We start from the raw sequence: 12,821 nt of genomic DNA, 5'->3' as shown, positions 1-12,821 counted from the left end.
ATCTGTGGCTTTGCCGTGATCCCCTTTACCATCTCCACCATGCAATCGGGTCAATCGAGTCTCGGTAAGGACGAATGCGTCGTTTTCCTCCACCGTCGCCATGGCTGACCTCGCCGACATTGTTGCTCCACGTGGCCAGCCACAACCGTGACCCTCCCATCCTCTTCTCTCCCTTGCACTAGGTCCTAGGAGTGCTGCTGAAGCTCGTAGGGTCACTATTAGGGGCTGCGATGCCGTCGTCTCACCGGAGCCGGCCATGCCGTGGCCGCGCGCCGCCGTGCTCATCGCCAACCCTGGTAGCCATGCCAATAGCATCAATTGAGTACATTGCTCGATGCGCACTATTGTATTGAACGTCGTAGCACCGCCGACCTCGCCGGAGGAGTCACCGGCGATGAGCTTCGCCGCCACCCTGTTCTCCTCCCCTACCTGTTTCTCTGTCACGCGGGCCCCGGCTATCAGCAGCTGAGGCTGAGGCGGGAGCCTGGCTAGGCTGCGCCGTTCTAGGCCGCGCCTACGCCTGCTCGCGGGCCGCCATTTCCTCGGGCTGGCCCACCAGTAGCGAAGTTGGTTTTCTTAATTTGTTTTGTTTTATCATTTTCACAGATTGGTGTAGATATTCAAAAATGTATATCTCCTAGTAGATAGATCCAAATGATGTGGTTCTAATTTTGTTGAGTTCATGATAATGTCTAGTTTCTATTAAAAATATAATCCATGCCATGTTCTGTTATGAAAATAGGAGTTTCTATTTATCTCTTTTAATCATGCAAGAAATAGGGGTAATTATATCTTTTTCTAGGTAGCTCCAAATAGCATGAAATTTTTATGGTGTACTGCTCATATCATGAGTAGCTTGTACTTAAATTTTCATAAATTGTGGACACTATATGTAAGAGATAGAAAATTATCTTGTTTGCATAAGTGGATCTTGAGTGAATTTTCATAATTTTTCTATAGATCTAGTAAAGGTAAAATTTGGTGAGTGCTATTCTTATGCTAGAATGATGCTAGGAAAAATGTTAAATCTATTGCTTGACACTTTTCAATAGGGTTTCCTAATTATGCTAAAAATGGACATGCCACCTGTTATTTTGGGTACAGCAAGTTCTGCTTGCTCAATGGCTTTGAAATTTTTATGGTAGTCTATGTGAAGCATGAGATAGCTACTGTAATTTTTGTAAATTTTTATGAATAGTTTTACTATATATTGCTTTAATCACCTAATTAACTAAATAAATTGGAAAAGGATATTAAATAATTTATTTAGAAGTTAGCACTATACTTTCTAGTGTTCCTCTGGTATGTGCAACGAGTTGGTAAACTTGGTTTGGTCAAATTAGGCTTTTGCATCATCATTAAATAATTAAGTTAGTAACCCTGTCATTTCTGGACAGATTCTAGGTTTACTGGAATTCGATTTGGTTAACGTAAGTATCATGCTGTGATGTTTACAATTATTTTGTAGAGAATTTCATAAGCTTTCTAGAATGTCCTCATGCAAGTCATTTGGAATTGTAGAACCCTGGTTGTGATTGAATTAAGGGACTACTTGTGTGCATATGAAACTTTTAATGTTGATTTATGTATGCCTTTACTATTTCTAAGTTTGTGGTAATGTTCCTAGGTGTTAGGCCTTTAACTGAAGATGAGCATCTTTATCTTAGGTTATGCAAGTTAGGTAAGTTGATCTTATTCTTTAAGTTAAGTTAGATACATGCTTAAAGTGATTTGAATAGAGCTATTCTACTCGGTAAACGGGTGTCCAGTGATGTTTTCGTTAAACATTTACTGTGATTCATTCATCATGAGCATCATATCATTCCTTATGCATCCATGATATTTATTTTGTGCATCGGCATGCAATAGGTGTACCAGAGGGAGTAACACTGCTGGAATTTGAGGAACCGAGCGAGCAGCAGCAGCTGACACCAGAAGTTCAGGAGGTGCCGCCTTCAGGAGAAGTGCCAGATGAGGTCGCCGTTGAGTGCCCGAATCACCGTCCTTGCAACTTTGTGAAAGGCAAGCCCCGACGCATATTAAGCCTTCTAATTTCTGAAATGCAGTTACCGTATCATTGTTACATATTGTGGGGGTATTAACCCCTATACCCTTACGGCTAAGCTTGGGCCGGCCCGGATCGATGGGTCCAGTCCACCCGAAAGACGACGTGCGGCCTAGCCAACCTGATTGGAGTCCCGCACAAGGAGTCAAGGTGGATTTGGCGATCAGGCAGGATCCTGGTCGGTTAGAATAGGAATCCTTATCTGGCCACATATGGCAATTGTAACTGACTAGGATTGGTTTCCAGATCTGTAACCGTGCCCCCCAGACTATATAAGGCGGGCAGGGGATCCCTCTAAAAAACATCTCTCATTGACATATAGCAATACAAATTAGACGCAGGACGTAGGTGTTACGCCTTCTTGGTGGCCGAACCTGGATAAAACCTCGTGTCTGTCTTGCGTCACCGTCTTATTTGTGGCTTGCGCATCTGTCTGCCGACAATCTACTACCTTGGGCATACCCCTAGGTAGACTGCCGACCATATTTCATCGACAGTGGCATGCCAGGTAGGGGGTGTGCGTACTGCTCTCCAAGCAAACAAGATGGTCATCATCTCCGCCTCCATGGCTATGCCGAACGGCCTCAAGTTCACCATCGGCCAGATCACCTAGACCACCGGCTCCGACGACTTCATCGCCATGACCACGGAGGAGGCGTGGATTCAGTCTGCGCTGACCACTGCTTCACCTGCATCGGCTACGGCTCTGACCACGACGGGTATGGCTCCGACCACGATGGATCTGGCTCTGACCATGGTACATCTGGCTCTGACCATGCCTGCATCATCTTCAGCCACACCGACAACTTGTCGTCTGCTTCCCCGCTACAAAGGAAAGCAGATCGACAACACCGACCAGCTCGACTCCATCGATCGGCTCAGCACCAAACTCGCTGAAACCCTAGCTCTGGTAAGTACGATTCAAAGTCAACCTAATGAGTAGGTAACCGCTCCCCACAACAGATCTACCTGAGCAGCTTAGACCAGTCGTCCTGCATGACTTGGTACAGATCTCATGGTCATATCTACTCCTGAAGGGCGCTCCGCTCATCGCCGGCCAGCCTCCGCAACAGGTCTCCGGCTCTCCGAGTATGAAGCCTCAATGGAGAACCACCAGGTCTAGCCCTACGGCCTGCGAAACGATGCCTCCAGCTATGCGTATAACCTACAACGCCGCTTGGATCTGTGTTTTATGCACCAACCTCGGTCGAAGTCGCGTGACTTCATCAACATGATCCAGACTAGAGATTATCAAGAAGGATCCATCCACACAGTCTAAGAGGGTGACTCTAGCTCCTCGTCTAGCAACGCATCTAAAGCATCTGTACACACCGAGCTTCAGCATCACGAAGACAACGGTGCCAAGTACAATCTAGATCTGCCAGACCACGCCCCGGGGTTTTCACAATTCCCGTCTTTCCCACCAAGACAAGGGGATTTGATCCATGTTGTCAGCAATGACAAACCGCCAGCGGTTGGCGAAATAGAACAAGAAAGGACCACGCGCGAAGCACGTAATATTGACCGGTTTAATCACCGACAAATCGAAGCCGAAGCAGACCAGGAGGCACGGCACATAAGGGTCCAGCCATGCGACCTCAACGATGCTTTCAACAGGGTGGGGGACAAACAGGTCTTCAGGACTCCAAGTGCCAACGTAGCCGTCTCCATGGCAACAATGCAACGGCTACCCAACACCCCAGAAACCCAACCGGTTCGCAATGAAATACAAGCCTATCTGACGGCTGCCATGGCCCAGACCGCAGAAATTGTAAATCAAGTCCGGGCTCCATCCGTCTTAGTCGAGTCAAGCCACAGCCACCAGCTCCCAAGTTGCTCATAGCCACTCAACCCACGTGGCTTGCACAACAATGACCCATTAGACAACCGTCAAGGTGGAAATGGTGGCCACGATGGTGGTTAGGATGACAACCGCTGTCGGGAGGACAACCGTCGTGACGTCTGGGACGATAATCACCGAGACAACCGCGACAATCGCCGCGATAACCATGGTCGCAGGGCTAATCCAGATGGCAATCGAGATCGCCATGATGGCAATAACGATCTCTGCCATTACCTCGGTGGACGCGATCTGCGCGCTCGCATCAACCAGAGAGCCGATGATTGAGCATCCTACGAAAGCTATCGCTGTATGGAGTATGACACTACCCACGGTCCACCGGGTTTGAAGCAGTTTACTCCACACCTTTGCCAAGTCATATGGCCTAAGAATTTCAAGCTCAAGAAACTTCAGAAGTATGACGGCAAAGAAAACCCCGAATTATGGGTCATGCTCTATGAAACCACATGCAGATCAGCCATGGCTGATGAGCACGTCATGTCTAACTACTTCCCAGTCGCTATTGGCCATGCAGGTCACCAATGGCTAGTCAGCTTGCCGACGAACTACTTTGATTCTTGTTAGGAGCTTAAGCAAGCCTTCATCGACAATTTCATCGCTACTTGTGAACAACCGGGCAACAAAGTACGATCTGCAATGGATCCGAGATCAGAAAGATGAGCCACTGCGTGAGTATGTCCAGCGTTTCTCAGAGATGCGTATCAAGGTCCCATCAATCTTTGACAACGAGGCAATCGAGGCTTTCATCACTGGCCTCCGCTTCCATGACGCCCTAAGAGACAAGCTCCTCTGAAAGAGACCTGAATCGGTCACTGCGCTCCTATCCACCACCAAGAAATATGCGAACGGTGACGATGCCAAGAAGATAATCATTGAAGAAGCAGCAAGGGTTCCACGCTCCGACCACCCCCACACTATGACGACTACTGCGGCAACCGTGGTCAGAACGACAGTTTTGACCATCGCAACCAGTGCAATGACTCCCGTGACCACCGTGACCAACGTAATCAGCGGCGTAACCACTGTGACGATTATAGGAGCAAGCATGCTCAGGAAGATGACAGCGAGGTCAATACCATTAAAAAGGGTGGCGGACATCGTAATTACGAAGACGACTATGCCAAAGCATTGAAGGGGCCCTACCAGCTCCATCCTAAGTCAAACCATACCATGGAGAATTGCCACGTTCTCAAGTCTATCTATACGCGTCAATAGGCTCTGGATACATCCGACAAGCCTAACGATGCGGGGGAACAGCGCAACGAGGATAACGACGATGACGATGCAGACCCTCGTCACAAGTACGTCAAGCCAATCGATTGCGTGCACACTATCATTGGAGGCAAAGTGTCTATCGAGACCAAGCAGGAACGCAAGCTGCTCGCCCATGCTTGCTTGAACGTGGCCAGCGCCGATAACCTCCTCGCTGATCCACGGCTCCCTCCGTGGTCTCACCATGAAATCTCTTTTAGTAGGAAGGACCAATGTGCCACAATACCGGAGCCAGGACATTTTCCCCTGGTCCTCGATCCTTGTATCAACAAGGTCTAGTTTGACAGAGTACTGATCAACGGTGGCAGCTCCATTGATATACTATTCAAGAACAGTCTGCCCGCCCTGAAGATAGCTTAGGCGGATCTTAAGCCATACGAGGCATAGTTCTAGGGTGTTCTCCCCGGACAGAGCTCTACACCTCTCGGGTAGATCATGCTACCTATGCAGTTTGGGACCTCGGACCACTTCCGCACCGACTACGTCAACTTTGTGGTCGCTGACTTTGATGGCACCTACCATGCTATTCTTGGTCGACCGTCGCTCACCAAGTTCATGGCCATACCTCATTACAGGTATCTGGTGCTCAAGATGCCTACCGAGAAAGGAGTCCTAACCCTCCGAGGTAACGTGTATGCCACTTACACCTATGAAGACGATAGTTTCAAAATAGCAGAGGCCCACGACCTCTCTATTCGCATGGCCGAGACCATGCTCGACGCTAAGAAGACCTCAGCCGACCACCTGGAGATCCTAGAGCTTGAGGCTCCACGTAAGAACATCAAGTCAAAGGAGCACAAGGTGATCCAGCTGGTCGACGGCAACCCCAGCAAAATGGCCCTTATTGGGGCCAACCTGGATCCCAAATAGGAAGATGCGCTCATCGGGTTCTTGAGGAGCAACGTGGATGTGTTCACATGGAAACCTGCCGACATGCCCGGTGTACCTCGGAACTTGATCGAGCACTCCTTGAATGTCAACAGCAAGGCCAAACCTATCAAGCAGAAGCTACGACGTTTCACTCATGATAAAAAGGAGGCGATTAGGGTAGAAGTTACATGGCTTTTGGCAGTCGGATTTATCAAAGAAGTGTATCATCTGGAGTGGTTAGCCAACTTGGTTCTTATATGCAAAAAGAATAATGAATGGAGAATGTGCGTTGATTACACTGATCTCAACAAACACTACCCTAAGGACCCCTTCGGCTTACCTCACATAGACAAGGTCATAGATTCAACCGCCGGTTGCGAGCTCCTTTCCTTCCTCAATTGCTACTCTGGTTATCACCAGATCGCTCTCAAAAAGGACGACCAGATCAAGACGTCTTTCATCACGCCTTTTGGCACCTACTGCTACACGACTATGTCGTTCGGGCTCAAGAACGCCGGGGCTACATACCAACGTGCCATTCGGGCCTACCTCATAGACGAGATAAAAGACGACCTTGTAGAGGCCTATGTGGATGATGTAGTTGTCAAAACCAAGGAAACACATACCCATGTTAACAACCTAAAACGCACCTTTGCAGCCCTCAACACATTCCAATGGAAGTTAAACCCAAAGAAGTGCATCTTTGGTGTTCCTTCTGGTATATTGCTAGGCAACGTCGTCAGTTATGACAGCATACGCCCTAATCTAGAGAAAGTCAAAGCTATCTTAGACATGAAACCCCCTAAAAAGGTGAAGGATGTCCAGAAGCTTACCAGATGCATGGCTGCTCTCAGCCGTTTCATATCAAGATTAGGAGAAAAAGGGCTACCATTTTTCAAACTACTCAAAGCATCCGAGAAGATTGAGTGGTCGGAGGAAGCAGACGCTGCCTTCACGCAGCTAAAACAATACCTTACATCACCTCCAGTCCTCACTGCTCCCAGAGAAGATGAAACTCTCCTACTTTACATTGCGGCAACCAATTGGATAGTCTCCACTACCATGGTGGTCGAGCGCGACGAGTTGGGCCACGCCTATAAGGTACAGCGGCCAATTTATTTCATCAGTGAGGTACTCAACGAATCCAAGACTAGGTACCCATAGATTCAGAAACTGCTCTACGCCATACTGATAACATCCCGAAAGTTGAGACATTACTTCGATGGATATCGTGTGGTGGTCATGACCGAGTTCCCTTTGGGGGACATCATTCGCAATAAGCATGCGAACAAGCGCATCGTCAAATGGGCAATGGAGCTATGCCCCTTCTCCTTGGAATTTGCAAGCCGTACTACAATCAAGTCTCAGGCACTCATCGATTTCATTGTCGAGTGGATAGATTTAAGCACTCCTGCCTCTCCGGGATCCAACAAATATTGGACAATGCACTTCAACGGCTCTCTCAACATTGACAGTGTGGGAGCAGGAGTTCTTTTTGTGTCACCATCCAAGGAGCAGCTCCGATACGTCCTCAGGATTTATTTCCCAGCATCTAATAATGCCATCGAATATGAAGCATGCCTGCATGGCTTACGCATTGTGGTTGAGCTTGGTGTTAAACGTCTCTATGTCTACGGAGACTCGGCTCTGGTCATCAACCAACTCAACAAGGACTAGGACATGACCAGCGAAAAGATGGACGCATACTGCAAATCGATAAGAAAGCTAGAAGGCAGGTTCTATGGCATCGAGTACATACACGTGGTCTAGGACAAGAACCAAGCAGCAGATGCGTTGTCAAAGTTAGGATCATCCCGAGCCAAAATCCCACATGGCGTATTCGTCCAAGACCTGCTCACGCCTTCCATCGAAGAGGAAGATTCCACGGTCGACAAAGCTCCAGACCAGTAATTGGTGGCTACGGTTCCGGCGCCGAGCACAACTGAGCTGCCTCCGACCACTCATGAGCTGGACTGGAGAACACCTTTCATCAAGTACTTAACAGATGGTAGTGGTTATACTGATCGGACAGAAAACGAGCACCTAATGCGTCGTAGTAAGCAGTATCTGCTCGTCGATGGCAAGTTATGGCGCAAAAACGCAAAGGAGGAAATCTTGATGAAGTGTATAACCTAGGAGGAAGGCGAACATCTCCTGGACCAAATTCACTCTGGCTCCTGCGACAACCATGTGGCCTCAAGAACACTAGTCGGTAAGGCTTTCCGGGCAGGGTTCTATTGGCCGTCAGCAGTAGCCAATGCAGAGAAGCTAGTCCACCACTGTGAGGGTTGTTAGTTCTTTGCCAAGAGAATCCACATACTAGCACATGAGATCCAGACGATTCCAGCCTCTTAGCCCTTCGCATGCTGGGGACTGGATATGATCGGGCCTTTCAAACCCGCCCTTGGGAAATTTACATGCGTCTTTGTGCTGATTGACAAATTTTCTAAGTGGATAGAATACATGCCTTTGGTACAGGCATCCTCAGAGAAGGCTGTCATGTTCCTCAACTAGGTCATCCACCATTTCAGCATACCCAATTGCATCATCACCGATCTGGGTACTCAGTTCACCGGGAACGCTTTTTGGGACTTCTGCGATGAAAGGAGCATAGTAGTAAAATACATCTCGGTGGCGCACCCTAGAGCTAATGGACAAGTTGAGCAGACAAATGGCATGATTTTGGATGCATTGAAGAAGAGGATGTACAGAGAAAATGACAAAGCTCCTAGACAATGGCTCAAAGAGTTACCAGTCATGGTGTGGGGCCTTAGAACTCAGCCCAGTCGTAACACCGACGTCTCACCATACTTTATGGTTTATGGCGCTGAGGCAGTCCTCCCACCAGATATAACTTTCAGATCAACACGGGTAGAGAACTTCGATGAAGACAAGGTCAATGAAGTATGGGAGCTAGAAGTGAACAACGCAGAAGAGAAAAGGCTCGATTCTTGTGTACGTACGGCCAAATACCTTGCTGTTTTGCGCAGGTACTACAACAAGAACGTTAAAGAATGGTTCTTCGTGGTTGGGGATTTGGTCCTGAAGTGGAAGACAAACCAGGCTGGTGTCCACAAACTCACAACCCCATGGGAGGGACCCTTCATGATCAAGGAAGTCATGCGACCAATGTCTTATAGGTTAGCTCACCTGGACGGTACGGACATACCAAACTCGTGGCACATCGACAAGCTTAGACGTTTCTATGCTTAACTACTGAGATATGTACTCCTTTTGTACTTGCGATTTACTTCAATAAAGCGATTATGATTTCTCCGACCACTCTAATGTGTCACTTTGAATTTTATGGTTATTCTAACTCAGCCAGTAAAAGCCGACCACCACTCCTTCTACGGTTTTCAAAGCAGGACCTGTCTCTGGTTCTTCCCAACGCATGCATGGGATCCACTCTCTACGTTACGGGTGATCGGCAGGCCCCCCTTGGTTTGACTTGTCCGTGTCTACGTGTGCACAGGTTACCGTACCTCACACTCCGACCACATGGCAAACTAGGGCCGCACAAACTTTTCGGGATGATGTGTCGAGCAAAATGGTACAACTAAACAGAACATTAATATGTTCTCACTTAGTTACACCAAGAAAAAGTTTCAAGCTTAAATATGTTTTATACAAAGCAAACAAGCTTATAATGATATATAGTTATGTTATTACAAGCTTGCCTAAAGAGGCTCAAGTTTACAATAACACAACTATGTCCTCCTTCTACAGCTCTAAGCCTATTACATTGGCTGGTCGGGGCATGTGGCACTTACTGCTCACCGCTTCCGATATCCTACTCGAGTCTCGGGGACTCTTGTGCTAGTCGAGCTAAAGGGGATGGCCCCACCGGTGCCTGGCTGGTCGAGACCGCAGGCTTCATTGGTTGGCTTGCAACTGACGACGTTTCCAGCTGACTTGTCGATGGCGTCCCCTGTACAGGTGCTGTCCCACCTCCACACAGGTTAATGTCGCCAATTATCTTTGATGACAAGTCCAGCTGGGCCGTCCGAAGCTCCTCCGCCTTGTTTGGGTCTACCTCCTTTGGGTACCTAGCCTCCAGGCGCTTGAGATCGATCAGGGGGTAGTGGGCACGCACCATGCTTAGTACATGGGCACCCGTGTACTCACCCGCCTCCTTCACAAACTCTTGGAACCATCCCCACGCTTGTCTACATCTCTCGACCAGTCCGAGCTGGGGCATCCTTGGCTCTTCCTCTATGAGCGCCGGGTCAATAAGGTTGAGGACGGGCACAATGCCAGTTGCCACTTCTTGGCACCAGTTCTTCCACATGTCCCGCTCCTCGGTGGCCTCGAGGCATCGTGCTTTCCAGTTGTCACGCTCTTTGATCACGGCCTCTAGGTGCCTCTTGGCATTGACTTTCAAAACTAAACACCGTACAAGACATCAAATGTAATGACACGACAAGACAAGGTGGGCAACAGAATGAGAAAGGTGGTCTGGAATACTTATTTTTCAGTTCCTCCTTCATTTTGGTTGTGCGGTCTCGGAGTTCAGACTGGTCATGCACCAGTTTCTTGTTGTCCTCCTTCAGGCAACCACATTCTGCGGTCACGCGGCTATTCTCCCCTTGGAGGTGGGTCACTTCAGCTTCTAAACCTGCATTAAAGCTGTTACTGCCAATAATGCAACAACACAAGTCCTACACTTGCTATGATAAGATTAAAACTTACTTGTTTTCTCCCGCTCTTTGTTATTAAGCTAGCCGACCAGGTTTTGGTTCTGTGCCTCTTGCTCTGTCCTCTCTTGGTCGGTGGCTTCAAGTTGGTGGCACAAGCGTTCCACCTCGGCCACCAGTTCTTTGTTATTTGCCGTGATTCCCTCAATCTGGTCGAAGCACCTCTTTCGGTACTTCACGGTCTTCATCAAGTCCTGCATATCAATAAGCTCAGTCAGACAGATCGACTACATAACAGGGTCAAGTGGTCAAGCCAAACATACTTGGACTTCTGTCACTAGACGCTTTGCTGCCCGTTCGACTCTTAGGGTCTCCTCGACCTCTGGGATTTCTTCGTGCATAACCCACTCGTCGTTCCGCCAGCGCGACACATATACATGTTGTCGCTTATCTTGGGGATGGCCCAGGACCTCTTCTACTTCGTCCTCTATAGCCTCCTGCTCAGGGGGCGGCACTGGTCTGGAATCGGTAGTCTCCGCGACCACCACGGCTTTCCAATGAGCCGTTCCATCGGCAAGAGTGCTCTGCGCCACCTCCAGCTGCTGCTCCTCGGCTTGGTTTGATTCCCTTGGCGCCAAGGTATCCACCTCAGCAAGGTTAGTGCTCGGAACATTTGTACTTAGCTCAGCTATCTTCTCGATGAGCTGCTCGGGGGCTGTCATCGGGCCGCTCGCCTGCTGAGGTTCCGGTGGAGTTTCTTCTATAGGTTTCTCTATGGCTGGCTGCTGGGCAATTTTTTCTACCATTATTGGCGAAGTCGTGCTGCACATAGCTAGCTGGTTGGGGTTTTCGGTGGACGCCGACCTGATGCACCACAGAAAAGTTTAGAAGAGAATAATATTCAATACAAATTACAAGCTTACGTCAAAGTCATAGATACTTACAGCTTTGAAGCACGGAATGATGTGGCAAAGGAGCGTCTCCTCGATCGCTCATGCTTCGCGTGCTCGGTGGGTTCCACCGGGTCTTTCCCGATTACCGGTACTGGCACCGAGGTTTGATGCTCGACACTTCCCTCGCCTGTCCTCTATGCTGCAGTGGTCGGTGATGCGATCACTGCTGGCACAGAGGAGCCACCCTGCTCTGTCGACCCCATTTGTCTCCTCCTCTTTTGGGGGATGAGCTGGAAGATGTCCGCATCCTCTGCTTCGTTGTCTGAGAGGGGGAAGATGGCTTGGCATCGTTTGTTGGCAGCCAGACGCTTGCTAGCAGCTCTGGTCGATGCGTCCTCCACAGCCTTGAGTGCCGTCCAGTGGACGTCGTCGGTCCTAGCGCTGGTCTTTCCCGATTACCGGTAATATTCAATATATTGTTGCATTAAGTTTAGGTGTTGGATGCAAACACTTGCTGCATTGGTTACCCAATCCTTGTCTAGATATTGTTACCCTGAATCCTATGTAGCTCAGGCTCATGTAGTGCTTAGCCCTGCTTAAACACGGTAGAAGTCGGGTGATTTCCTATCACCTGCGAGATATAGGAAGATACATATGGCATGGTTGGCTATATTTGCTATCGTGGAAAAGAACCAGTCTAAATTTGAAATGGAGACCAGGCGGAGGCTTGCCGGTTTGTAGTGACTCCGTCTGTGTCAATTAAGGACTAAATCTTAGAGCCTTTCCTGTTCATGTTGAACGCATGCCTCTCTCTTAGTTGGCTGGGTCTAGAGACCGACCACAAAGCCGAGTAGCTTACCTTAGGCTGGGAGTCGATAAGTATAAAGTACACCTCGGAAGGGAGCCGTAGGTGTGAGTCCAAGGGTAGGTGATTTAAAAGTCCTGATCGTCCTGGCAGAAGGGTAATCCCTGAGAGCTCTGGCGCTGATCGAACCCGCGAATTTGGTTCTTGAGTAGTCCCAAAGGTGACCCACAGCTGCCCTTGCAAAGTATGCCAGGGTGAGAGTTAGGAATACCCCCTCAGCTGAGTTGTAATTCGATTCGAGTCACCGTCTCTCCCGGTTAGTGAGAACTTGACGGGCTTATCTCCAAAGTAGATACACTAAATAACATAATGGTTTGGAAATGATGATATGATGATGATAGCCTTATTATACCTGCTA

Source organism: Miscanthus floridulus, chromosome 6, assembly GCF_019320115.1.
Source record: "Miscanthus floridulus cultivar M001 chromosome 6, ASM1932011v1, whole genome shotgun sequence".
Lineage (NCBI taxonomy): Eukaryota > Viridiplantae > Streptophyta > Magnoliopsida > Poales > Poaceae > Miscanthus > Miscanthus floridulus.
Note: the sequence above shows the minus strand (reverse complement) of the source record.